This window comes from Balaenoptera physalus (assembly GCF_965194825.1).
Source record: "Balaenoptera physalus genome assembly, chromosome: 9".
Lineage (NCBI taxonomy): Eukaryota > Metazoa > Chordata > Mammalia > Artiodactyla > Balaenopteridae > Balaenoptera > Balaenoptera physalus.
In genome coordinates this window covers 14,702,532-14,729,285 of record NC_138888.1, presented here as the reverse complement: position 1 = coordinate 14,729,285, position 26,754 = coordinate 14,702,532, and the positions used below count along the sequence as shown (strand labels likewise).

Below are 26,754 nucleotides of genomic sequence, written 5' to 3'. Positions count from 1 at the left end.
ATGACGCTCGCTTCTCTCTTGCTTTGCTGTCAACAGGTCAGATTGGCAAGTAGGGTGACCAACCGTCCTGGTCTCCGGCAAGGTGAGACTTTCAAGTAGGGTGACCATCCGTCCTGGTCTGCGGCAAGGTGAGACTTTCAAGGTTAAAATGGGACAGTCTCGGCACATCAGGAACATCGAGCTCCCTATCTTTGTGTGGGTATCTGCCAGCTGAATCATCTGCCTGTTTTTTCTTTTGTTTGTTTGTTTGGTTGGTTGGTTTTGTTTTCTAAGTAACAGAAGACTATGTTAAAGATGGGATATGGAGGAGAAAGAAAGGGGAGGTATGATTTTTGTGGCTTGGAAGAAGACATCCTCCATGAAGGATATGGTTATGCTATGGAGGCCTGCTTTCCAGCTAAGGGCAAAGGCAGGGACCACGGAGAAGAGTCTGTGCCCTGCACTTGTGAGAATGAAGGGCAGTGGGAGATTGCTGGGGTAGAGTCCTTGAAATGCATAGTCTGGAGATAGAATGCTGGAAACTGATGGAAGAAATGGAACAGAGGATAAACTTATTGGAATTTCTTTAAAAATGTGTGGTTTCTGTCATCATTTCATTCGCCATGATATAGACGGTTATCAATAGTTACAATTACATTCATCAAGATCTAAAATTTCTACCATTTTTAGATATTTATCAGCCACAATGAGGGTCATTGAAAGTGATGTTAGATAATTTCCTCTAAAAGTTGTGTTCTATTAATCCATACAAATATCAGTGTCTACTGCATGCTTTTTATTAATCTTGGGGCCAGATAGCAATTAAACACACAGGACCTAAGAGCATTTTATAATATAGCACTTCATGTAATTCTGTAAGACACTGAACACATTTACCTCTTTTCTTTTTGGCCTTTAAATCAGAACAGTGCTGTGCAATAGAAGTATAATGTGAGTCATATGTGTCACTTAAAATTTTCTAGTCATCAAATTAAAAAGTAAAAAGAAGCCAATGAAATTAACCTTGACACATTTTATCCAACATATCCAAAATATTATAATTTCAAAACGTTATCAATATAAAAATTATTAATGAGATATATTATATTCCTTAGCTTTGGACTAAGTCTTCAAAATTTTGTGTGTATTTTTCACTTACAGCACATCTTTCATCAGGCATATTTTATCTATATGTAGATATCATAAAACTTACAGTTGAAAAAGTAAATTCATATACCCAACTTGTCATAAACATACTTAAAAGTTTTCCAATGACTGAATTGAGTGTCAGTTTTAAATTTGAAGTCAATTGAATTAATTAAAATGAAATGAAATTTTTAAAAAAACCCTCATTCCTCAGTCACATTAGCCACATTTCAAGGGCTTATTAGCCACATATGGTTAGTGGCTGAAGATTAGAAAACAGAGAAGTAGAATATATTTAGTAAATGAATTTGAAAGCGGGCACATTTTATTACTCTCCTTTGTCATGCTTTTTTTTTTTTTTTCTTTTTAGCTGTTTACAACTATAAAAGCCAAAAGACTCTCTCCATCTTTTTTTGTAGGCATTAGTTCCATATACGTCCTGTAGATGGCAGCACTTTCTTCCTGAAACTGTAAGAGGGAGGAGTTGCTAGGACTTGTCACTCAGATTCTGGCGTTTTTCATAGAGTTAATTCTTTGGAAAATTTTTTGGTGGCATAGCTTAGAATCTTTTCAGTTCTATTGTCATTCTGTATAGATGGCTGCTGATTATGAAAACAGTCTCAGCCTCTAATCTAGAAAATTGCACATTCCTCAATTTGGGGTAAAAGAAAAGCAGCTCTAAGGTGAGAGAAGAAAGAGATGCAATTAAAGGACTCTTATCAAAACGCTTTCATTTGCTCAAATCCATATTTTGGAAATGGTGATTCCAAGGGCCGCTTAATAAAACTTTTCTAAGCAGATGAGAGGTAGATTTTGTTTTAAAGACTGTGGCAATGTTAATCTGTTTTTTTCATTTTCCAGGCAACTTTGTAAGTGAATTTTTTAGAATGCATACAGAGTTTCATATTTCTTTTCTAAGACATCCACATCCATTATTAAAACAACTGACCAAATAACATGTAGCTAAAGTTATATATACGTGTTTAAAGTTCATGGATTAACATTTTAGCATCCCTCCCCTCCCCTTCATTTTGTGTTTGTGATAAGAGAACATGAGATAAGAGGAGTACCAGCAATAGGCATTGGAGGGATTCAAGCTGGGTTTCTAAGGACCGATGTGCATTTTTTTTTTTTTAAACATCTTTATTGGAGTATAATTGCTTTATAATGGTGTGTTAGTTTCTGCTTTATAACAAAGTGAATCAGCTATACGTATATATATATCCCCATATCCCTTCCCTCTTACATCTCCCCCCCATCCTCCCTATCCCACCCCTCTAGGTGGTCACAAAGCACGAGCTTATCTCCTTGTGCTATGAGGCTGCTTCCCACTAGCTATCTATTTTACATTCGGTAGTGTATATATGTTAATGCCACTCTCTCACTTCGTCCCAGCTTGCCCTTCCCCCTCCCCGTGTCCTTAAGTCCATTCTCTACGTCTGCGTCCTTATTCCTGTCTTGCCCCTAGGTTCTTTAGAACCATTTTTTTTAGATTCCATATACATATGTGTTAGCATACAGTATTTGTTTTTCTCCTTCTGACTTACTTCACTCTGTATGACAGTCTTTAGGTCCATCCACCTCACTACAAATAACTCAATTTCATTTCTTTTTATGGCTGAATAATATTCCATGTATATATGTGCCACATCTTCTTTGTCCATTCATCTGTCGATGGACATTTAGGTTTGTTCCATGTCCTGGCTATTGTAAATAGAGCTGCAGTGAACATTGTGGTACATGCCCCTTTTTGAGTTATGGTTTTCTCAGGGTATATGCCCAGTAGTGGGACTGCTGGGTCGTATGGTAGTTCTATTTTTAGTTTTTTAAGGAACCTCCATACAGTTCTCCATAGTGGTTGTATCAATTTACATTCCCACCAACAGTGCAAGAGGGTTCCCTTTTCTCCACACCCTCTCCAGCATTTACTGTTTGTAGATTTTTAGATGATGGCCATTCTGACCGGTGTGAGGTGATACTTCATGGTAGTTTTGATTTGCATTTCTCTAGTGGTTAGTGATGTTGAGCATCCTTTCATGTGTTTGTTGGCAACCTGTATATCTTCTTTGGAGAAATGTCTATTTAGGTCTTCTGCCCATTTTTGGATTGGGTTGTTTGTTTTTTTGATATGGAGCTGCATGGGCTGCTTGTATATTTTGGAGATTAATCCTTTGTCAGTTGCTTCATTTGCAAATATTTTCTCCCATTTTCAGTGTTGTCTTTTTGTCTTGTTTATGGTTTCCTTTGCTATGCAAAAGCTTTTAAGTTTCATTAGGTCCCATTTGTTTATTTTTGTTTTTATTTCCATTTCCCTAGGAGCTGGGTCAAAAAGGATCTTGCTGTGATGTATGTCATAGAGTGTTCTGCCTATGTTTTCCTCTAAGAGTTTTATAGTGTCTTGCCTTATATTTAGGTGTTTAATCCGTTTTGAGTTTATTTTTGTGTATGGTGTAGGGAGTGTTCTAATTTCATTCTTTTACATGTAGCTGTCCAGTTTTCCCAGCACCACTTATTGAAGAGGCTGTCTTTTCTCCATTGTATATTCTTGCCTCCTTTATCAAAGATAAGGTGACCATATGTGTGTGGGTTTATCTCTGGGCTTTCTATCCTATTTCATTGATCTGTATTTCTGTTTTTGTGCCAGTACCCAATGTGCATTTTTGTAGCTCATGAAAACCCCCTGCTACAAAACCCCATCAAATTGTGGTGTGTTTTCTTGATACTCTGTGAGTGGCATTTTAAAATCACAGCCTCTCTTTTCTGTAATTATCACTCAGTCTGTCTCCCAAATAGAATCTCAAGGTGCTGGTTGAATTCTAATCATGATTTTGCTTATTTTAGTTTTGTAGGTAGAATATTCATAGTGTAACTAGTATAATAAGTCTAATACCAATGCTTTTGACTCAGAATGTTTATAGTTTTCTTAATGTACTCTTTACTTCTTAAATTCTAGGATAGTCTGTGAAATGGTAGAGGAGAAGGTTTGAGGAGAGAAAGAGACAATTTTATTTAGGACAGGTACACGTCAGAAGCTGTACAAGATTCTTTTGCATGTGTTTGCTTTTATTACCTCTTCTAATCTGAATAGCAATTTTTTTATAGCTAAAGAAACTAGACTTGGAGAAGTACTATACCTGTCATTTAGCAAATTTCTATGTATATTTCAGAAAACCTACCCCAAATATTTTCGTTTCTTATCTTTTTAGCAGAGACCACATATAAGGACTTTCTATATGAAGCCATCTGAGGAATTAAAGCATGGTGTCATTTCTATAATTTCTTGCCCCATATATTTCTGGTTGTCTTTCTACTATTGCATTTCTTCTATTCTGTCTGCTTCCTTAACAGTTTTGTTTGTTTGTTTGTTTTGTTTTCTCTTTCAAAATGTAATATTTACCCAAAGTTCAGCACTTGGCTTCTTCTTCTTTCTCCTTCTTCAATTATCACGTCTGATCCCATGGCTTCAACTATCTTCCCATGTATGTTAATTTCCAAATTTGTGACTTCATTCTTTCTGTTAGTCTGAACAGGATAATTGCTGAACAAATAACATCATAAATCTCAGTGGCTTATTTCTCTCTCACACACAAATTCTAATGCAAATACTCCCCACCTGCTTTCCCGATGGCTCCCCACCAAGTGGTGACTCAGGGATCAGCTCCATCCAACTTACCCTATTTTATGTCTTGGAGCCCTTTAGCAGTCTGGTGATGCCTATGGGCCTCCTCTAAGAATAGTGTTTGTAAATGTGGAAAAGAAAAAAAAAGAACTAGTAACCAAAATTCAAAGTTAATGACAAAATAATGACAGGTAAATATATTTCAAGATATCTGCATCAAGTGTAATGTGATATGAAATATCTGTGATTTCTATGGGAGACAAAGGCACATTTTGCTAACACTGTTGTAACCACTGACCACATTCATAAATACAGGGAATGCTAAGGTCCAGTTAAAATTCATGAAAATACATTGCCCCCATCCAAGCTCACAGGACTCCCTGAATGGCTTAGATTTAAGATTCTAGTGGCTCCACAATTACCAAAGACTTCTTGGAGTCCTTTACTAGATCTTATGCATGCAATCGACTGACAAAGACCTTGTAGGATAATATGAGACATTTGGGGGCCAAACCAGGAAGGGACATACACCACCTGCAGTCAGAGTTTATGGGCTAGAACAAGTTGTATTGTCCCTCTGAGGAAGAGGGCTAGGAACTGTATTTCAGCTGTGTGTGCAGGAAGGAGGTAAGATGTGGAGAGCATGGAGCAGTATTTGTTTCAAGCAAGAATTATCAATGGATGCTAAAACTAAGAAGGAAAAATATGATGAGAAACAGGATATTCTTTATAGCTTTGTAGTACTGCCACACAAGATACTTTTTAATTGGGAAGGGAAAATATTAACTTTACGGAGAGGAAGAGATCGAGTCAGACACCACCTTATCCAAGTGATCAAAGGTGATGTCATCAGTAATGAGGCAAACTGGCATGGGTGACGCACAAAGCAGACGCACAAATGCAGACGCACAAATGACGCACAACATCATTTCTGTGATGTTCCTGCCCAAAATGCATAACCTGAATCTAGTCAAAGGAAACATCAGAAAAACCCAGGGCGGTCCCCAGACCACTTGAGAGAAAATTCACAGCCCTCGCCCCCTGGGCCCAGAGTCCCGGGTCGGGAGGGGGCCGGGCTTCCCGGGGTCCCCCGAGGGCTGCTCGCGCCCATCTCCCTGGGGGCGGGGAGCCCGAGTGGGTGGGACCCGGCCGGTGTGGGAGGGGCGGGGAGGGGGGGAGGAGCAGGGTGTGCCCCCGTGTGTGGCTGGGGGGAGAAGCCACTGCCTGTTTAATAGTTGCTGTTGCTGCCCTTCGACTTCTCTCCCAGCGACAGAGAGACACCAGTGGCCAGGCCCAGCCGCAGCAAAACAGCCAGACACAAAGAGAGGGGCTCTTTGCCGGGTGGGTGGGTGGGGGGGTGGTTGCTCTGCGGATGAAAATTCGAGGGCCAGCCCCAGCTCCTCCTCATCTTCGTCCTCCAACCAGCAAACCGAGAAACAAACACCCCCAAGAAGAAGGAGAGTAAAGTCAGCATGAGCAAAAACTCCAAACCCCTCTCCACGAGCGCCAAGAGGATTCAGAAGGAGCTGGCGGACATCACTTTAGACCCTCCACGCAACTGCAGTGCTGGTCCCAAAGGCGATAACATCTGTGAATGGAGATCAACCATCCTAGGGCCTCCAGGGTCCGTGTATGAGGGTGGTGTATTCTTCCTTGACATCACTTTTACACCAGAATATCCCTTCAGGCCTCCAAAGGTTGCATTTCGGACAAGAATCTATCCCTTGTAGTATTAAGTCAAGGAGTTATTTGCTTGGATATATTGAAAGATAACTGGAGCCCAGCACTAACCATATCTAAAGTCCTTCTTTGTATCTGCTCACTTCTTACAGACTGTAATCCTGCCGACCCTTTGGTGGGAAGTATTGCCACTCAGTATATGACCAACAGAGCAGAACATGACAGAATGGCCAGACAGTGGACCAAGGGGTACGCTACATAAATTGGGTTTTCACAATTCTTTACATTATTTGCCTGTCACAGAGAGAGCTGCTTATGATTTTGATGGGGTAGAGGAGGGTGGGAGTTGGTAAAGAGTAGGGTATTTCTATAACAGATATTATTCAGTCTTATTTCCTAAGATTTTGTTGTAACTTAAGGTATCTTGCTACAGTAGACAGAATTGCTAATAGCAACGTTTAAAACTGTCATTAGTTCTGCAATATTAGCTGAAATGCAGTACAGAGAAGAATAGATATTTGGGTTCAGTTGCTTGTAGTCTGTAATTTGAAACAGCTTAATTTGTACAGGTTACACACATGGCCATTTATGTCAAGTCCTTCCAAGACTATACAGATTTTTGTTTTAAAAAATTGGAATTTGTTTTCCCTTCTTGGAAGGGAACATTGATATTTAACAGCTTTTAGAGACTGTCGTCTCATATATATAAAATGGACACATGGCTATACGACACCGTATAGGAAATGAGTAGTTATGTATTTTATTTTATATGCCAATGTACTTTCTTATGAAAAGATAGAGGTTTGCTTCAGGACTTGTGAAAACCTGTAGTAAAATACCTTAAGCTGTTAAATGTAAGGCGTGGAATACGAGTTGTTCAGTGGATTGGTTCTGTGTTGAGGACTACTTAAGTCTGCATTTGTTACTGTGCTAATAAACAATATTAAAACAAAACAAAACAAAAAAAGAAAAACCCAGATTGAGAGATAGTCTACAAAGTAGCTGGCTGGAACTCTTCAAAATTGTCAAGATCATGAACTGTTCCAGATTAAAAGAGGCTAAAGAGACATGACAACTAATGCAAGTGTGAGTTTGCATTGGATATTGAATCTGAAAGTGGGCATTTGTAAAACAATTGGTAAAATCTGAATAAGGTCTATAGGTTAGACAACACTATTGTATCTGTATGAACTTACTGATTTTGATCCGAGTACTGTGGTTAAGTAAAATAAAATAACCTGTTTAGAGGACGTACATCCTGATGTTGGCAACTTACTCTCAAATGTCACAGGAAAAAAGAATAAATAGGTAGATAGATAAGTAGATAGATAGAATGAGAGTGAGAATGATAGAATGAAAAAGTAAGTGTGATAAATTGTTAACATTTGGGAAATCTAGGTAAAACATATATGGGAATATTTTGTACTATTTTTGCAAAATTTCATTTAAAATCTGAAATTATTTCAAAATAAAACTATTGTTAAGCCTCTTTTTTTTTAAATAGATCTTTATTGGAGTATAATTGCGTCACAATACCGTATTAGTTTCTGTTGCACAACAAAGCGAATCAGCCACATGCATACACATGTCCCCACATCCCCTCCCTCTTGAGCCTCCCTCCCATCCTCCCTATCCCACCCCTCTAGGTCATCGCAAAGCACCGAGCTGATCTCCCTGTGCTATGCCGCTGCTTCCCACCAGTCAACTATGTTACATTCGGTAGTGTATATATGTCAGTGCTACTCTCACTTTGCCCCAGCTTCACCCTCCCACCCCATGTCCTCAAGTCCATTTTCTATGTCTACCTCTTTATTACTGCCCTGCAACTAGGTTCATCAGTACCATTTTTTTTTTTTTAAGATTCCATATGTATGCGTTAGCGTACGGTATTTCTTTTCTCTTTCTGACTTACTTCACGCTGTATGACAGACTCTACGTCCATCCGTCTCACTACAAATAACTCAATTTCATTTCTTTTTGTGGCTGAGTAATATTCCATTGTATATATGTGCCACATCTTCTTTATCCATTCATCTGTCGATGGACATTTTGGTTGGCCCCATGTCCTGGCTATTGTAAATAGTGCTGCAATGAACATTGTGGTACATGTCTCTTTTTGAATTATGGTTTTCTCAGGGTATGTGCCCAGTAGTGGGATTGCTGGGTCATATGGTATTCTATTTTTAGTTTTTTAAGCAACCTACATACTGTTTTCCACAGTGGTTGTACCAATTTACATTCCCACCAACAGTGCAGAAGGGTTCCCTTTTCACCACACCCTTTCCAGCATTTATTGTTTCTAGATTTTTGGATAATGGCCATTCTGACCAGTCTGAGGTGTTACATCATTGTAGTTTTGATTTGCATTTCTCCAATAGTTAGTGATGTTGAGCATCTTTTCATGTGCATCTTGGCCATCTGTATGTCTTCCTTGGTGAAATATCTATTTAGGTCTTCCACCCATTTTTTAACTGGATTGTTTGTTTTTCTGATATTGAGATCCATGAGCTATTTGTATATTTTGGAGATTAATCCTTTGTCTTTTGTTTCATTTGCAAATATTTTCTTCCATTTTGAGAGTTGTCTTTTTGTCTTGTTTATGGTTTCCTTTGCTGTGCAAAAGCTTTTAAGTTTAATTAAGCCCCATTTGTTTATTTTTGTTTTTATTTCTGTTTCTCTAGTAGGTGGGTCAAAAAAGATCTTGCTGTGATTTATGTCATAGAGTGTTTTTCCTATGTTTTCCTCTAAGAGTTTTATAGTGTCTGGTCTTACATTTAGGTCTCTAATCCATTCTGAGTTTATTTTTGCGTATGGTGTTAGGGAGTGTTCTAATTTCATTGTTTTACATGTAGCTGTCCAGTTTTCCCAGCACCACTTATTGAAGAGGCTGTCTTTTCTCCCTTGTATGTTCTTGCCTCCTTTGTCATAAATTAGGTGCCTATATGTGCATGGGTTTATCTCTGGGCATTCTATCCTGTACCATTGATCTATATTTCTGTTTTTGTGCCAGTACCATACTGTCTTGATTACTATAGCTTTGTGGTATAGTTTGAAGTCAGGGCACCTGATTCCTACAACTCCGTTTTTCTTTCTCAAGATTGCTTTGGCTATTCAGGGTCTTTTGTGTTTCCATACGAGTTGTAAAATTTTTTGTTCTAATTCTGTGAAGAATGCCATTGGTAGCTTGATAGGGATTGTATTGAATCCGTAGATTGCTTTGGGTAGTATATTCATTTTCACAATATTGATTCTTCCAATCCAAGAACATGGTATATTTCTCCATCTGTTTATGTCATCTTTGGTTTCTTTCATCAGTGTTTTATAGTTTTCTGAGTACAAGTCTTTGGCTTCCTTAGGCAGGTTTATTCCTAGGTATTTTATTCCTTTTGTTGCAATGGTAAATGGGAGTTTCTTAATTTCTCTTTCTGATTTTTCATTGTTGGTGTATAGGAATGCCAGAGATTTCTGTGCATTAATTTTGTATCCTGCAACCTTACCAAATTCATTGATTAGTTCTAGTAGTTTTCTGGTGGCATCTTTAGGATTTTCTATGTATACTATCATGTCATTGGCAAGCAGTGACAGTTTTACTTCTTCTTTTCCAATTTGTATTCCTTTTATTTCTGTGGCTAGGACTTCTAAAACTATGTTGAATAAGAGTGGCGAGAGTGGACATCCTTGTCTTGTTCCTGATCTTAGTGGATATGCTTTCAGTTTTTCACCATTGAGAATGATGCTTGTTGTGGGTTTGTCATGTATAGCCTTTATTATGTTGAGGTATGTTCACTCTATGCCTATTTTCTAGAGAGTTTTTAACCATAAATGGGTGTTGAATTTTGTCAAAAGCTTTTTCTGCTTCTATTGAGATGATCATATGGTTTTTATTCCTTAATTTGTTAATGTGGTTTATCACATTGATTGATTTCCGTATATTGAAACATCTTGCATTCTTGGGATAAATCTCACTTGATCATGGTGTATGATCCTTTTAATGTGTTGTTGGATTCTGTTTGCTAGTATTTTGTTGAGGATTTTTTCATCTATATTCATGAGTGATATTGGTCTGTAATTTTCTTTTTTTGTGATATCTTTTTCTGGTTTTGGTATCAGGATGATGGTGGCTTCATAGCATGAATTTGGGAGTGTTTCTCTCTCTGCAATTTTTTGGAAGAGTTTGAGAAAGATCAGTGTTAGCTCTTCTCTAAATGTTTGACAGAATTCACCTGTGAAGCCATCTGGTCCTGGACTTTTGTTAGCTGGAAGATTTTTAATCGCAGTTTAAATTTCATTACTTGTGATACATCTGTTTATATTTTCTAATTCTTCCTGGTTCAGTTTTGGGAAATTGTACCTTTCCAAGAATTTGTCCATTTCTTCGTGGGTGTCCATTTTATTGGCATATAGTTGTTTGTAGTAGTCTCTTATAATCCTTTGTATTTCTGCAGTGTCAGTTGTGATTTCTCCTTTTTCATTTCTAATTTTTTTGATTTGCATCCCCTCTCTTTTTTTCTTGATGAGTCTGGCTAAGGGTTTATCAATTTTCTTTATCTTTTCAAAGAACCAGCTTTTAGTTTTATTGATTTTTGCTATTGTTTTCTTCATTTCTATTTCATTTATTTCTGCTGTGATCTTTATGATTTCTTTCCTTCTACTGATTTTGGGTTTTCTTTGTTCTTCTTTCTCTAGTTGTTTTAAGTGTAGGGTTAGATTGTTTATTTGAGATTTTTCTTGTTTCTTGAGGTGAGATTGTATTGCTATAAACTTCCCTCTTAGAACTGCTTTTGCTGTGTCCTATAGGTTTTGGGTCGACGTGTTTTTGTTGTCATTTGTTTCTATGTATTTTTTTATTTCTTCTTTGATTTCTTCAGTGATCTCTTGGTTATTTAGTAGTACACTGTTTAGCCTCCATGTATTTGTGTTTTTTACAGTTTTTTTCCCTGTAATTGATTTCCAATCTCATAGCATTGTGGTCAGAAAAGATGCTTGTTACAATTTAAATTTTCTTAAATTTTTTGAGACTTGATTTGTGACCCAAGATGTGATCTATCCTGGAGAATGTTCCTTGTGCACTTGAGAAGAAAGTGTATTCTGCCACTTTTGGGTGGAATGTTCTATAAATATCAATTAGATCTATCTGGTCTATTGTGTCATTTAAAGCTTGTGTTTCCTTATTTATTTTCTGTTTGGATGATCTGTCCATTGGTGTAAGTGGGGTGTTAAAGTCCCCTACTGTTATTGTGTTACTGTCGATTTCTCCTTTCATGGTTGTTAACATTTGCCCTCTGTATTGAGGTGCTCCTATCTTGGGTGCAAAAATATTTATAATTTTATATCTTCTTCTTGGATTGATTCTTATCTCTTGTAACAATCTTTATTTTAAAGTCTATTTTATCTGATACGAGTATTGCTACTCCAGCTTTCTTTTGATTTCCACTTGCATGGAATACGTTTTTCCATCCCTTCACTTTCAGTCGGTATGTGTCCCTAGGTCTGAAGTGGGTCTCTTGTAAACGGCATATATATGGGTCTTGTTTTTGTATCCATTCAGTCAGTCTGTGTCTTTTGGTTGGAGCATTTAATCCATTTACATTAAGGTAATTATCGATATGTATGTTCCTATTCCCATTTTCTTAATTGTTTTGGGTTTGTTTTTGTGGGTCTTTTTCTTCTCTTGTGTTTCCCGCTTAGAGAAGTTCCTTTAGCATTTGTTGTAAAGCTGGTTTGGTGGTGCTGAATTCTCTTAACTTTTGCTTTTCTGTAAAGGTTTTAATTTCTCCGTTGAATCTGAATGAGATCCTTGCTGGGCAGAATAATCTTGGTTGTAGGTTTTTCCCTTTCATCGTTTTAAGTATGTCCTGCCACTCCCTTCTGGCTTGCAGAGTTTCTGCTGAAAGATCAGCTGTTAACTTTATGGGGATTCCCCTGTATGTTATTTGTTGCTTTTCCCTTGCTGCTTTTAATATTTTTTCTTTGAATTTAATTTTTGTTAGTTTGATTAATATGTGTCTTAGTGTGTTTTTCCTAGAGTTTATCCTGTATGGGACTCTCTGTGCTCCCTGGAGTTGGGTGACTATTTCCTTTCCCATGTTAGAGAAGTTTTCAACTATAATCTCTTCAAATATTTTCTCAGACCCTTTCTTTTTCTCTTTTTTATCTGGGACCCCTCTAATTCGAATGTTGGTGTGTTTAGTGGTGTCCCAGAAGTCGCTGAGGTTGTCTTCAATTCTTTTCATTTTTTTTCTTTTTTCTGCTCCTCAGCAGTTATTTCCACCATTTTGTCTTCCAGCTCACTTATTTGTTCTTCTACCTCAGTTATTCTGTTATTGAGTCCTTCTAGTGTATTTTTCATTTCAGTTATTATGTTGTTCATCTCTGTTTGTTTGTTCTTTAGTTCTTCTAAATCTTTGTTAAACATTTCTTGTATTTTCTCAATCCATGCCTCCATTCTATTTCCGAGATTCTGGATCACCTTTACTATCATTACTCTGAATTCTTTTTCAGGTAGATTGCCTATTTCCTCATCACTTATTTGGTCTTGTAAGTTTTTACCTTGCTCCTTCATCTGTGACATATTTTTTTGCTGTCTCATTTTTTAAAAAAATTTTTTATTAGTGGGATTGTGTTCCTGTCTTATTGGTTGTTTGGCCTGAGGCTTCCAACACTGGGGTTTGTAGGCTGCTGGGTAGAGCTGGGTCTTGGTGCTGAGATAAATAACTCTGTGAGACCTCATTCCGATGAATATTCCCTGGGGTCTGAGGTTCTCTGTCAGTCCAGTGGTTCGGACTCGGAGCTCCCACCACAGGAGCTTCGGCCCAACCCTGGTCTCATGAACCAAGATCCTGCAAGCCACTGGTTCACTTTGGGGTTCCTCCCATCTCCTTGGGCATCAGCGTCTTTCACCAGAGGCCGGCAGGTGCCCTAGCTGTAGGGAGATGCTAACTCCGTGTCTTCCCACACCGCCATCTTGACTCTGCCCCCACCTGACTCTTATAAAACCAAGGAGGATGGTCCAAACTTTTGTTTGCCTTGTGCTTTTCTATTTATCAAAGAACCTTAGGTAGTGACAAGCTGGGTTGGTCACTGGTATTCTAGTCAACATCAGAGTATAAGTCTAGGAGAGTCTGAGCTATGTGGAAAGAACATAGTTCTCCATATTTTGATCCATTCTTCCTAAGAAGAGTACATTAGTGTGCTTTAATGTATGGATACAACTATTAATTTGCATCCCAATCCTGCAGATTCTGGAACATTTTATTATCTTGTTATCCTCTTACACGTTTGGGTAGATTTGAATGTCTGAATTGTCAATAGTTTTGCCAAGACTTCATTGGAAAATCTGGTCTTGCAAGTTTATTTGCACAAGGCATCTCTCCAAGCATGGCTTCTTGAACCCCAGAAGAAAAGATCTGATCAAATTTGTTTATTAACAAAAGCTTATAGTATTGAATGGCAGCCTCTGGGAATCTAAGGAAATATTTACTTTCATTTCTTACCGAGGAGCAACCATTATAGTCATTTTACACCCTTTAGAAGTGGTGATTTACTATTAAATGTATTCTGATCTTCAGTATCCCCGGTCTTGACTCTGACTGCATGTGTGTGCCCACTGTATTTACACACACACGCGCACACACACACACCAGTGAGGTTACGGCAATGAGGAAGTTAAAGATCCTATAATTTAAAATTATCATTTTGATGTCTTCAGATGCTAGATTTGTTGAAACCTGTCTGATTGTCATTTGCCTTAGAAATCAGGTACTGTACACTGGTAGGAAAAGAGACATCCCAAACCAAAAAACCCTCATATATTTGTCAGGGCTCCACCGCAAATAAAATCAGTTGAAGCTACCCCAACCTTATTGAGGTTAGATCTTTGTATAAATAATCTGTCTATTCAAAACATGTCTTAAAATAAATACCAGTGAAAGGTTTTGGGCTCATCTCTCAGGTGCAATGCTGAACACTGTTTTAGTATACTTTTTCTCAGTTGTTGCTATTTCTAGAGGACTTAAAAGATATAAATTTCTATTGGTGATGAATGATTGAAATCTATAGCCCACTGGGGATCCCTTTGATGATAGCCAACTATGTTTCCAAGCTAAAGTATGATCAGCTAGTTACTAGCAACTTTAAGTTTCCAGAAAATGGTTTGACTCCCAAATTGTTTAAAATCTATTTGTAATAGTAGATCACATATAAATAAAAGAAGTTTAGCTATAAACAGCACAAAAGAATAAAGAATTTAAACCCATGCAAAATCCCACCATGTTAATCATGATCTATTTTAATTTTTTTTTTTTTTTTTGGTGTGGATTCCACTCTGGTCTGTTCATATGCATTTATGTTTTATTTTAAAATAGAAGACATATGATTTGCATTATGCTCTTTGACTTACAATGGTATTAAGAAACCTTTCCAATGTTTCTACAGTGTTAATAATTACTTGCTATATATGCATAATAGCTTATTATAACATTTTGCCCCAGAATTTTTTCAACTATTTTATTATTTTTAGAATTTGAAAAATTTCCTCCAATTTAAAAGATAATAACTGCTCCTCCCAAAAGCATCTACATAATTTTCCATTCTACTGAACTATTTTCTGAGGACAAGTTCCCACGAATAAGACTGCTATATCTAAGAATATGCATGGATACATTAGATAGATATAGATGTGTATGTGTGTGTGCATGCACACGTGTGTATACTCTTACCATTTATTATTTCCAAAATGTCTTTACCAGTTTACAGTGGTGTGCACACACTGTATAAATGGATATATACCATTTTTACTATAAGCTTTCCAAATTTGGTATTAGACCCAATTTTTGCCAAACCTAATTATGGAGGGCAATGCAGGGCTTCGGGGAGTAGTTGGGTTTTGAAGTTAGACGGTTGCAGGATCTGGTCCTGGTTCCTAGGGATTCCATGATATTAAGTCAAGTTGTTTAACCTCTATAAGTTTAGTTTTCTTTTCTAAAACATGGTTAATGGTATTTACTTCATAGAGTTTTTTTGGGTATCAAATGAAATAGTTTATAAGGTACATAAACAAGAACTGGTTGAATAAATATTTGTTGAATAAGGAAAAAAATGAATACATGTTCATTCTTTCAATATCTACTTTCTCTACTACTCTTACAGGGATAGTTTTCTCAGTATAAATAAAAGGCAAGATCAGGTTTATCTTTAAATGGTAAATCCTTCCCTCAGTAACATTAAAGACTGATTACTATTTTGAGCATTCCTCCAAAAACCTGTATCAGTTCTTTTCTCAAAAAACTATCTTTTATAAGGGAAATATCAGTTAGGAGGTATTTTAGCAGAAAATTCAAACTGGTTTACACAATTAGAAAATTTATCTCACGTAACAGATTCCACATGAGTGGTGGAATCCACAGTTGGTTGGGTCACTGGCTTAATCATGTCATCAAAGTCTCAGGTCCTTTACAACTTCTGCTCTGTCATTTCCCATCCGTCCACTTCACCCTGAGACTGGGTCACCGTACTGTCAAAAAATTGATGTCAACAGCCTGTGGAGTAATGTTTTCTTGTTCACATCAATAAGGGGACAGAGAAAAACTCTTCCTAAAAGCATGGAATGTTAGTTGTTTCCCTTCAATTTAAGTGGTGTACTCACCCCTTGACCAGTGGACTAGCTTGGATTAATTGGAATCTCCCTCTGAAGCTGGGATTGTTGGTGGTGAGGTTGGGGGGATGCACGATTTAAATTGAGATTCCATTAAACTGAAGGAAATGGATTTTGGGTTGGCACCAGCAGTTTCCACTGCAAAGAAAATGTAAGTTTTGGACACATTAATCCCTACTTGCTATGTTACGTGAAGTTTATCAACTTGAAAAATTCGTCCAAAAGCTTAAATCCATTCTCAATGCCATTGATTTTTTTCAATAGCATTTAATTTCATAGCTAGAAATAATTGTGATTCAAACTATTACCTTGATTTAGAACTATTATTGATCCTTTGGATTTTACCTCACAATATAACCATAAAATGAAGAGACAACAGAGCTATGCATGCATTCAGAAAATATTTACTGAGCCGTAATTACATGCTATGCCTGGTGTTAACTGCTAATGATGCAATGGACAAAAAGTCAAGGTCTTTGATATTGCAAAGCTTATAATCTAGTAGACCAATAAGTCCATGTTTTCAGTGGTATCAGATAAGATTGTACTGACTTCTTCTTAAGTTTATACTCGAGCACTTAGTATAACTGCCATGCAAATAACACATTCCATCTTGTTGTAGGAAATAGAAGACAAGCCCACTTTTTTGGTACTGGTGTCACAAATTTATTTTTCTTGACTAGATGTTTTGCCAAGAAGTGGTTGAACTCTGGCTAATTGCTATCAGAAGGAACAGCTCAGCATAAATTACCCAGACTTAAACTCTTAGGTTGGAGTAGATTTTCCCCAACATTTAAATGGACAATTCCAAACAGCCTAAGCCAACAGGTTAATTCCTTTAGCAGCACTTGTACTAATAATAGCCCCATCAATATATAGTTCTTAACATACACTGTTGCATAGATACCATCTTTATTTCTCCTATGGGTTGCCATAATGGCAGTTGAAATTGTGAGTAACGGAATGACAGGGAGCATTTAGGATCTATAATTGACAGGCTTGGTGATTGATTGAATGGACAGTGCATTTCTAGGTTGAAAGTAATGGAATGTGGGGGGGGGGCGCGTAGTAATATAGAGAACACTGAAGGGAAAATAGTTTGAGACAGGCAGAGGGTAGATTAGTTGTTCAGTCTGGGACAACAACCAAGTTTGAGGTTTGTCTCTGTCATCTCAGGTGCCTATAGCAAAGTACCATAGACTGGGTGGCTTAAACAACAGATATTTTTTGGATGGTTCTGGAGGCCAGGAAGTCCAAGATCAAGGTTCTGGCATATTTGGTTCTTGATGAAGCCCTCTTCCTGACTTGATGATGGCCACCATCTCTCTTTCTCCTTATGTGACCTCTTCTTTGTGTGCTTCCTTTTCTTATAAGGGCACTGATCCCTTCATGAGGACACCACCCTTATGACCTCATCCTTATTACTTCCCAAAGACTCCACTTCCAAATGTCATCACATTGCCAGGTAGGACTTCAAAATATGAACTTTCAGGGAACACAACATTCAGTCCATAACAAGGTTCTTATAAAATGTCCACATGAAGATGTCAAATCAAGAGTTAGCTATTTATGTCTACATTCCCATCAATCAATAAGCTTCAGAGAAAATGAGCTTTTAAGACTTCTTTGAACAATAGGAAAATAAGATCTTGATAAATATGATGGCATGATGGTCTATGGAAAAGTTTTAAAGAAAAACGCTGAAGATAGGTGGTATAAGTCAGGTTGTATTAACCTGGATAAAATAGAAGGGTACAAGGATAGGGGAAAGATAGGTGAGTTAAGATGGAAGTTCTTTGCCTCAAAAACCAATTCTGATGATTTGTGACTCTAACTTATGTGGTAACATTCTAGTAGATCCAGGACAAGTCACTTCAACATTATGTGCTCTTAACTTTTCATTTATAAGTCAGAAAATATTACACAACACTTGCTACACTTTTCTAAGAGCTGAACTGAGAGTGTTAATTCAGTTAAAATGGAAAAAACTCTTTATTTTGTTTGGAAGAGATTTCATTATAAATATTTATTAAATTAGGGTAAAACACTCTAGAAATATTTATTATGCAGCATTAAAATCTTAATTATCAGTAACAAAGACAGGCATAATTTTGACTGCTTTATAACAGTCCAGTTATTAAATATAATTGATATATAACTGTAACTAATATATAATTTAACTGTTATATTTAATTTAATATAAATAATCAAATATAATTGATAAATATAAGTTAAAAAGGTCAAAATTAAACTATCTGAAGAGGAATCTTAAAATTGACCAATTCTTTCCAAGAGGTGATGGGGTACATGATTAAGTTAATATGTACAAAGCAAAGAAGAATTAAACCAATATAGATAATCTCAGACTTTTTTTTTAAACATTTTTATTGGAGTATAATTGCTTTACAATGGTGTGTTAGTTTCTGCTTTATAACAAAGTGAATCAGCTATACATATACATATATCCCCATATCTCCTCCCTCTTGCATCAGACAGTGTTTTTGATATCATTGATTAGTTATGTATATAATTTTGCTATTGTAAATCAGATTGAGTCTATTTTTTTCACAAAGATTCTGTCATAATGGGAGGCAAAAAAAGGTTAGAGAGATGAAGAGTCTAGAAGTCCCTCTGCACCTCAAATTAGATCTGAAGATGATTAGGTTGCCTATTTCAGTTGTTTCTGAGCAAAAAAAGAAAAAAGTGAAAGTGTTCAGATCAGAGAGGGAAAAGTTTGAAGGGCAAAAAAAAAAAAAAAAAAGAAGAAATACAAAGAAAGCACCTGAATCAGTTAGAGACTTCAGATATGCACCAGCAGCATGGATTACACTAGAATTTTCTACGGAAGTCTTGTAAATCACTGAGAAATAGTGTACCACTTATTTGCTTAAAATTTTCAGTTAATGTGCCTCAGGAGTATTTTGCGGATAACAATCCTAACTCTCTACCTTATTACGGAGGCAGAGCTGTTTCTCTTTGTCCCATTCTCCGTCTGTGATATACTTTTTATTGCTCAAGAGCTATAGAATCATGTCCATGCTATTGTTGTCTGCCTGATGGGAATTCACGTAATTGAAAGCGTTTATCCTCTCTTAGTAGAAAAATTGGGCATTTGGAAGTAATGAAATCCCCCACGTTTGTCCACAGCCTAGGAAATACTGTTCACTCAGCTTTGTTCTAAAGTTTCCACTTTCCCCAGTATAACCTGTTGAAAATTTAGTCCTGCACAAGAACTAAAGCTGGAATTTCTTGTGGCAGGCTAGCTGTCCATGTTCATGTAGTTACACCTTTGGTTGCTATTTCACCACTGATCAAAAAATAAAATTGCATTCTTTTGGAAGAATCATGGAATGACAGGAAGAAAGTCCATACTGTATTGTAAAAACAAGTTACAGTGCAAATGTTGAATAAACTCTATTTTTTGAGCAAGCAACTCTATATGTAACATTTATGTATATATGTTTAGATATTTGCTTAATTATAGAGTGATAACCTCTGGGCAGTGAGATGAGGGAAAGTGAGAAAAGACTTTCACTTTTTACATTATACTTTTTATTTTATACACTTCTGTATTGTTTGAATTTTTAAAAATGAGCAAGTGTTATTTTGTCTTTAAAACAAAAACAACTGACAAAAACCTCCAGGAAGTAAGAAATTACTTGGAATGGAATATGTTTAAATAATTAATTTGTCGATACTGCTTGACTATTATTTTCTCTTGCTAAATCAAAACTCCGCTGCTTTTCTCAGGAGGTTGCTTTAAAAAGGAAGGGTAAGTGTTTCTAATTAAACGAACAGCTCAACCTTCCCACCTCCAGCCTAAATTCCTCATTTTGGTTTTGTTAGTAACAAACGCTACATGCAGATTTTTAAGGTAAATCAAGGAATGTGGGTGTTCAGCAGGGCAGTGCACAGCGCCATAGTCAGTGGGAAACCATGCTTTTGTAACTGTTGGTTTATCAGATTGGAGCAGGAAGGGAAATTTGGAACAACAGGACGTGAAGTCCCAGTAGGGGTCTCAACTGCTCAGATGTACTGGGCACTGTGACATGCACCCAAATGTCATGGAAGAGTGACCCTTTAGCTTATGCACCAATCTGAATCTCTCTGAACTTTCTTGATTCTACCACAAAGTAATAAAGAGAAATTAGTTGCTATTAACTTTTGTAATAACTTTTGCATTATATACAAAAGTGGGTTGTACCTTGTGTGGCCACGGGTATATGCAAAACAAACAACCAAACAGAAAGCTAGAGTCTGATCCCTTTTTGGTTTTACCTTTTAAAGGCAAGGTTTAGCAAAATATGTGGCAGATTCTCCAACCATTTACCAAATAGACATTATCTGCTTTTCAGGGGATTTATGGTAGAGGCCCCCGCTGAGGGACCTTTGAGAGCAATGAAGCCAGAGGGACAAAAGGGCTAAGAGTGATGATTGCTCCATGATAACCTCCATGCTGGCGAGCAATTCAAAATTGAGTTCTGCCGACTGGAAAATCCAGATTTGCAAATCAATGATTGCGAACTTTGTATTCTTATCAGGTGGACAGTCTCAATGTCCAGTGTTTTTTAAGCCACCCAGTTTGTGGTATTTTGTTATGGCAGCCCTGGCAAATGAATACACTCTCTCCTCTGTGATAACACTCATTCTCTGGAACAATCCTTACTCATTCTTCTATAGAAGCAGAAAGTCTATTGATGAAGACTAATTCCCTTTGCTAGAGTGTATGTTTGAAGGCCGCTGCTGGGCAGCAACCTGGTGACTCAGGAAAGCTAGGGTTGTCTTCTTGCTTCACGGGTCTTTGCACAAGTAGGAATTGAGGCATTTTCTCCTTTTCACTGATTTAGGGGGAGATCCTGCTTGTTGTAAAGTCAAGAACAGAGTTTTCAGACAGAGTCTGATAATCTTTGAAAAAACTAACCTCTCATTTCCTCTGTTGCCAAGTGATTGAGCTGTGGAGGTTCTAGCTGGAAAATTGATCCCTGGGTCAAGTTCAGAGGGTGAGCTGCTTTTTTGGATTGTTATCAGTAATGCTACGGTGTCAGATGGCTTTCAACTAAATAAACATACGTAACATCTTTGGTAAAGAGAAAGCATTCTAAAATAAGAATGAGGAACAGATTGGAACACAATGCTTTGCACAAAGTAGGTGTCCAATAGCTATCGGTGGAGTTGGAATAAGTGAATTAAGCAGGGCTATTTTAAGGAACATTGTCATTAGAGAGTTAAAGAAGGTTTCTGGAAGGGTTTGGTCAGTTTTGGTTCATGTTGCAATGATACTGGATTGAAACCATTTCACTAGCTGGTAAAATTTATTAGCATCCAGAGATAGAGACTTTTACTCACTTGCTCTTGTTTTACTTCCATAAGTTTGCTTTGGTCACTCCGAATGGTGCCATTTTGGGAAGTACAGCTATTTCAGAGAAAACAGTGAAGTTGGTGTTGGCAGGGTGGTGAGAACAAAGGGCTGTTCTTCAATAATGAATAACTCTGACATTTTGTTTGAAGTTAAGTTGTGTTGTTTGAACTTTTCTGCCTCTGAACAAAGCATAATATGCCAAGAATGGGTAACAGTTTCTGGATCACTGGGGGCCAATTAGTTATGGATGGGTAGTGATGGCACTGCATGGTAGTCTTCCTTCAGTTTCTAAAACCTTCTGCTGCTTGTGATGGACTCTCAGCTTAGTGTTTGCACAGTATTGGGAGAGCTGGGTTATCATTACTTTCTACCACTAAGATGCATCTGCAGAAGTCTGTGATGATCACAGAGGTTAGAGACGATCAGTTAAGTCAGTCTATATTTAGGAAAAGTGTCTTCCATCCATGGTGTTGAACATTTTCATGTGAAACTGAAAGAAGCCAATATCTTTCTAGACATTTATTGGTACCTTAACAGAATTAGTTGATTAGATGGGTAGAAAAAAACCTGGGACTCAGTGAAGTCACTGGTAACCATTAAATAACTATACATTTATTCAAACAGCTTTTCTCTTGGTTTGTCACTGACTTCATTTTAATGTTATTTTAATTGACTTTTCCTTCATCTAACCATAGAGAAATAGTGAAATAATAGGGTTAAGGTGGACCTTGAGCCAATGTCTATTCCAACGTATCCCTTTGATTTCAGGAAAGGTCAAACTTCAAAATGTTATCTGCATGACTACTCTCTAGGCATCCAATTCTGTCACTGGGCAAGGCCTGTCAGAAGAGGTAAAAGGAAAAGTTAGGACAAAAAGTAGACATTAAAAGGGACACAATCTCTCATATGGAGCATACATACCCCCAAACAGCAGAACTGCTTATTGATGGAGAAAAATACTAGCAAGTTAAAGTAGTGGGCTTTAGAGCACTTAGAGCAGTGGGCAAGGGAGAAACAAAATCTCCTGCAAGAGATGGATGTTCAAGGCCTGTTTATGCTAGGTCTCAAATAGCACCAGCACTGGGCAGGCCAAGAGAAGTCAGGCCCAGACATCTGGTCTACCCGGAAGATGTGCTGGATTTTTATGATTTGGAAAGCAAGGGTGTGGTCAGGGAGTCAGTTACTATACAAATGGAAGTGTAAGGCCCTTAAATCCCAGAAGGGAGGCCAAATGAAGAGGATAAGGGATGGAGGGGCAGTTTTAATTGCAAGTAGAGAGGTTCAGGACTTTGGAGGCAGGGAAGAACAGGTAATGCAAATTCAAGGAAAGAAGCTGGGTCAGAGTGGATCTGGCAGCAGGAATCAGATACATTATTAGTAGGATGCCTGGAGAACCTAGGGGAGGAGTGGAGACTAGTTTGGGGAAATAGGCAGTGCCCTGGCTGAAAGAAGCCAGCACAAGCAGGCTGAAACCACAGTATTGAAATATTAAGAAAAAGAGGCCAGGGAATCCAGTTCAGGACGGAAAGGATTTGTGGGGGCAATACCAATGGTTACTACAGCAATTTTACTATGAGAACTACCAAAGCAGAGGCTGTCTGTTCTCTGCCCTTCATATGAACAGACTGGCAGGGTTATTTGGCAGCTAAAGCAAACCATAGAGCTGTGGGTGCTGGTGGCTATTAATTGCAGGAGAGACAGCAATGAGTTCTCACTTATGCAGATGAAGGGGGAAATGTTGTGTTCAGAAGACTGGCCACAGGACGGTCTTGGTTGGAGAAGGAATTGTGTCTAGGGAGAAATAAGAAGTCGGGTTGATGGAATAGGCTAGCAGGTAGATATTTGGGTTTTATATGTGAGGCAAAACAAGTCCAAAATGCTTTTTTGAGGATGAGAGTGGCATCTCAGAAAGGTTAATCTGGGTTTATAGGGAAGCCAGCTTTGTGTATGAAAAGCCAGAGGAGGGCATGTCCAACTCTGAGGTTTGGGTTTGGTTTTTCTTTTATCTCAAATAAAGGCATTGGTGAGGATGGTGGCTGTGGAAACTATGAAGAAGAGGTGAAATTAGCAATTAGGTATTTCACTGGACACAAATGCCGAGTGTTGATGACGTAAAGAGCAAGAGGTTGTGGTTAGAACGGTATTAATACAAGAATGGGCATGTGAGGACCAAGAATCCCTCTGGCAGACAGAGGCCGGAATAATTAACTCAGAGGAAATGGGTGACCATGCATGCTTAAAATGTACAGTAGATTATGCAAAACCAGGAAATCCACGTCTTGACATTCAACTCCCCAAGGTAGAACTCGTTCCTGGCCTAATTTTTAAAAGTAGTTTCCACTTCCCTCTGAAAATCACAGACAGCTGTCATTCTTGAATTCTACCTTTTTTGTCATGCAGTTTCCCATTTTTTCTTGTTTTGTGCCCAGTATACAGAAAAGCAAACACAATGCTGTGCAACTGTACATTGCTGGGAAAAGCCTATTCTTTTTCTTTCTTTTTCCTCCCTTCCTTTCTTTCTCTTTTTCTTTCTTTTTCCTCCCTTCCTTTCTTTCTCTTTTTCTTTCTTTCTTTCTTTCCTTCTTTCTTTCTTTCTTTTCTTTCTTTCTTTCTTTCAGCAGTTCTCATTCCTTCCTTTTCCTTATATGTTTCATTACTTAACCCAGTTGTTCTCAACTGGCAGCACATTAGAATCACTCTGATTCTAAAAACAATACATACAGCTGACTCCCCCAAGATTCTGATTTCATTGCTACGGGGTGGGGCCTGGGCAGGAAAATGATTTAACAGCTCCTCTCATGATTCTAAGGTGTAGCCAGGATTGAAAGCCACTGGACTTTCAAGTTTTCTCTGTTCTTCCAAAAAGCGGAAGCCCAGACTTGGGCGAAATTCAGATGAACATTAGGCTTACATTTGATGCCATTGGTTGTTAATGCTCAGTCCATTCAAACTGTCCCAAGAGGGCATTTGGTATCAAAATCATGAGACAAAACTACTGACCCATGGTCAGCTTCAAACACTTAGTAGTCCTGAAAGTGTTTTTACTTCTTTGTACATATAATCATAGTGCAGTAGACATTTCCAACTAGATATTGTCTCACTTTTTAATGTGATTTTTAATCAAAATCTAACAGAGGGTTCTTAAATATAAGTGGGTCATAAATATTCAGATTTTCGTCATCATTGTTGTAGGATGCAAACACTAGCAAAACTAAATCTTTTTTTTCTTTTTTTCTTTTAAAACTGTACATCTTTTTCAAACTTCCTTTGAAGTAGAATTTTATATGTGGAAGAATCCTTGAAGGTTGTTTTAATGTAATCTCTTAATTTTATAGATGAAGAAACTGAGATCCCAAGAGATGAAATGATTTCTCTAAGGGCACTCAGCTAGTTAAGGACAGAGAACCTATTAGACCTGGACCCTGATGTGCTGATTCCCAATCCAGAATGTTCTTTCTCCTACACCCTGTCTCTCCCCTGTTTCCATTCCTTTATATTTTCATTTATTTCAACACACATTTACTAATTGATACACACCCAAATTGTGTACAACAGGTCAGAATGACTTTAAGTTTTTATTTAGTGGAGCAGAATAAAATATATTTCTAATAAACAGTGACAAATATTTGTTTAAAAAGTACTCTGCAAAAGATATATTTTCAGATTAGAATTTAATTTTCCAAATTAAATTTTTAGTGGAAACAGCAGAGCTCTTAAGAATAGCTGATATAACTGATTTTATTGTTACCCTGCTTTTTTGTAAAAGTCTGAAGCAGAGGTGAGTAGTAGCGAAGAAATAATAACAGCTAAAATCCTAAAAGATAAGGTACACATGGGCAAACTGTAATATGCTATATAGATTATATTATATGCTATAATATCATTAACTGTAATAAGCTACAGAACTGTATACTATAGTCATGTAAATCATAGAATTATGAAAAATTGGGGACTTGGATTATTATGTTCAAACCCTTTGTTTTAAAAATGAGCACTTCAAAATGTCCTTGACTAAAGGTCAGCCAACAACCTGTTGGAATTGGAACTTAAATCTGATTCTCCATCCTTCTTGTTTTGGATATTAAAAAAATGAAAGAAAGAAAGAAATTTATCACTCGTTTTCTTTTTATTTATAAAAGTAATGTATGGTCATGTAGAAATATGAATATAGAGAATATTAAAGATTATAAAGAGGCAAGTATTGTGTGTATTTTTGTAGTCTCATTTCTTCACTTTATGTAAGATGGCAAGTCTATTTTTGAACAAATTATTTTTAAGAATAGTATTATAATTCAACTTATAATTGAATTTACTTAAGGATAGTGATTTATTTAGCCATTTCCTCATTAATAGATATCTTTTTTTAGTTTACTTCCAAGTTTTTAGTAAGTGATGCTTCAATGAATATCTGTTTGTTATCTTAGTGTGAATCTTAGATTAGTTCCGTAAGATAAATAATTTTTAAAGTATAAATATGTGTAAGACTCTTGATAAACACTTCCAGATTTCCAAGTGGGAAAACAGCCTAGTGATAGTTGGTAAGAAAGAAAGGAAGGACTTTGTACAAATTCCTAGGTGATATTGATGCAGTTGCCTTGGGGACTGTACTTTGAGAACAATGGGGTTTAAGGGTACACCTATTATAGTATGCCATTAATCCTGGGAAGGGCCCTAACATCTCAGAGTGATCATTTTTCCTCAAAATGCCTTCCTCACATGCCCTGAGAGGCTGAGAGTTTTGTTAAGAAGGTAAAATCTCAAGAGGGAAGCTTTGAAAGATCCTAGGACAAAGCAAAGATAAAGGGCTCCTCCAGGTAAGGACTAGGCTGTGTAGGAAGTGACAGGAAGCACAAACTCCACCCATTATTAATGAGTTATGAGACTGTGATTCTAGGTTATCACTCTGGGCAAGCCACTTAACCCTTTAGGGCTTCAGTTCCCAATTGATACAAAGAAGAGGTTATAATGGACAAGCAAGTCTGAAATGCACTGTGGTGACATCCTGTGGAATGAGATTGGTTGGGAGGTATGATTCAAGTACTTTGTTATCAAACGATGTCCATGTGTTTTGTGCAGAGAAGGGGTTCTTCCCATATTAATGGCTTTTTAACTCTCAAGGTTTCTTACAAAGAAGGAAAACATTGGTGCAGCAGGGGTTGCAGAGAACCTGGGACTGGACAGACCAATGGTTAAGCTTTTATGAGCCTCGCCGTTCACGTGAGTGGGCAGCAGTGAAAAGACTGTGGCCCATTAACCTAGATGACCTCTAAGATCCTGTCCAGCCCTGGCATCCTGCTTGTCTTGACCTAATTTTATCAT

The 26,754-nt window shown here is 37.4% G+C and overlaps 1 pseudogene across 1 annotated transcript; it reads left to right on the top strand.

The window, feature by feature from the left end:
• On the top strand, positions 1 to 26,297 carry LOC309666552 (ubiquitin-conjugating enzyme E2 E1 pseudogene; annotated as a pseudogene). The gene is made up of 2 exons: positions 1 to 82; positions 6,012 to 26,297. The product of its transcript is annotated as a ubiquitin-conjugating enzyme E2 E1 pseudogene (transcript).
• The last annotated feature ends 457 nt before the right edge of the window (positions 26,298 to 26,754 follow it).